This window comes from Lipotes vexillifer, unplaced genomic scaffold (assembly GCF_000442215.2).
Source record: "Lipotes vexillifer unplaced genomic scaffold, Lipotes_vexillifer_v1.1 scaffold67, whole genome shotgun sequence".
Taxonomy (NCBI): domain Eukaryota; kingdom Metazoa; phylum Chordata; class Mammalia; order Artiodactyla; family Lipotidae; genus Lipotes; species Lipotes vexillifer.
The window spans coordinates 536,519-538,749 of NW_006797638.1; the positions used below are offsets into that span (position 1 = coordinate 536,519).

The following is a 2,231-nucleotide window of genomic DNA, read 5'->3' on the forward strand; positions in this document are numbered from 1 at the left end:
AAAGAGTGTCCTAGTATTGTAAAATCTTAGCATTGAAAGGTACCTGTGGTTCCCCCAAATTATTTGGGGACCTTTATAAATGTATAGATTTCCAGACACCACCCACAATCTACAGAACCAGAATCATTATGTATAGAGTTCAGGATTATGCACTTTTTAAAGCTTCCCGGTTGATTCTGAGGTGCAGCCAGGATTGAAAGTTTTTATTTGGATCACTTTCCCCATCAAGCCATCTCCCCAGTACTAGAATCCAACAGTATCATTTACTAAATGAAGCTCCATGAAGACAAGTGTCTTATCTTTGGTCTTGACTGCTGGTTTTTACCCAGAACCTAGTATCACATATGTTCAATTCATGTTTTGTGAATTAAATGAATAAATGATTGAACAAGCAAGGGAACGTTCCTAATTTGCCAACATTTCAGAATTCAAGTGCGGTGCTGAATGTTCCACAGTCCCTTAGGCTTATGGAGGGCATGAACCCCTATTTGTTCAATATTAATTGAAATATGTAAACAAGATATTACCTACACATTATCAGCTGAATGTGTATTTTACATTATTTTCTAAAAGTTACTGTGGGTAATATTGAGCAATTCATAATCTCTTCCTCAGAGATACTTAACTAATTCTGAAGCCTTCTAAGTATTGATCACCTCTTCTAAGTGCTGGTTTCCTTGCATTTCTGAATCTAAAAATTTAGGCATAGGTTTAAATAGCCAAATATAGAAGCATTATTTTAAATAGTAGAAGTTCTTCAAATAACTATACGTTGTTTTTAAAGTATATTTATAATGTATATCAGGCAATTTATATTTTATATTTTCCTCTTCTCCCACTTGTTTGTTTACTCTAAATCATACTTCTGATTAAGAAAAAAATATCTTAAAGAACTAAAAGGAACGTAGTGGTCAGTAAAAGACCGTCATTGAGTTGTTGGACTCAAATTTATAGAAAATAGCTGCTATTGCTCTCTGTGTATTTAGAGATCACAGAGAAGGGCCTTACAGTTTTCTCAATACTGCTGTACTTCCTTAGCCTTTCCAGCAACCGCACGGCCTTTCCAGAACCCCATGAAGAGCTGAAACTTAGGCAGTGAATCCAAGTATACCCAATTGGCCCATGATTTACTGGATAACTTAATACATTGATGTTATTTTAATAACAACAAAAATTGTACCAGGAAATTAAAGGAAGACAAAATTTCTTTTCTTCTTAAAAATATATAGTATATATAAGTCCATGCAGTCTCTCACTTCATCCCAGCTTACCCTTCCCCCTCCCTGTGTCCTCAAGTCCATTGTCAATGTCTGTATCTTTATTCCTGTCCTGCTCCTAGGTTCTTCAGAACCTTTTTTTTTTTTTTTTTTTAGATTCCATATATATGTGTTAGCATATGGTATTTATTTTTCTCTTTCTAACTTACTTCATTCTGTATGACAGACTCTAGGTCCATTCACCTCACTACAAATAACTCAGTTTCGGTGCTTTGTGACCACCTAGAGGGGCGGGATAGGAAGGGTGGGAGGGAGATGCAAGAGGGAGGGGTTATGGGGATATATGTATACATATAGCTGATTCACTTTTTATAAAGCAGAAACTAACACACCATTGTAAAGCAATTATACTCCAATAAAGATGTTAAATATATATAAATCTTTTTTATATTTTATATATTTATTTTTTATTGAAGCATGGTTGACATACAGTATTGGTCTCAGGTATACAACATTGTGGCTCTGACAATTATAGACATTACAAAATGATCTCAATAAGTCTAGTAACCATCTGTCACCATACAAAGTTATTACAACATTGTTGACTATATTCTCTGTGCTGTACGTTATATCCCTGTGTATTTATTTTATGACTGGAAGTTTATGCCTCTTAATTCCCTTCACCTATTTAGTCCATTCTCCCACTCCCCTCCCTTCTGGCAACAGTTTGTTCTGTGTATCCATGAGTCTGTTTCTGCTTTGTTTAGTTTTTTCACTTGTTTTGTTTTTTAGATTTGACATATAAGTGAAATCATATGCTATCTGTCTTGTTCTGGCTTATTTCACGGATACCCTCCAGGTCCATCCATATTGTTGCAAATGGCAAGATTTCACTCTCTTTTTATGGCTCTTTTATATTCCTCTGTGTGTGTGTGGGGGTGTGTGTGTGGGGTGTGTGTGTGTGTGTGTGTGTATACATACATATATATATATATATATATATATATATATATA

At 34.8% G+C, this 2,231-nt stretch overlaps 1 protein-coding gene across 3 annotated transcripts in view; it reads left to right on the forward strand.

Annotated features, from left to right (window-relative positions):
- The window catches only part of MCTP1 (multiple C2 and transmembrane domain containing 1), a 539,870-nt gene that overhangs the window by 289,138 nt on the left and 248,501 nt on the right, over positions 1–2,231 (forward strand). The window lies entirely within an intron of this gene.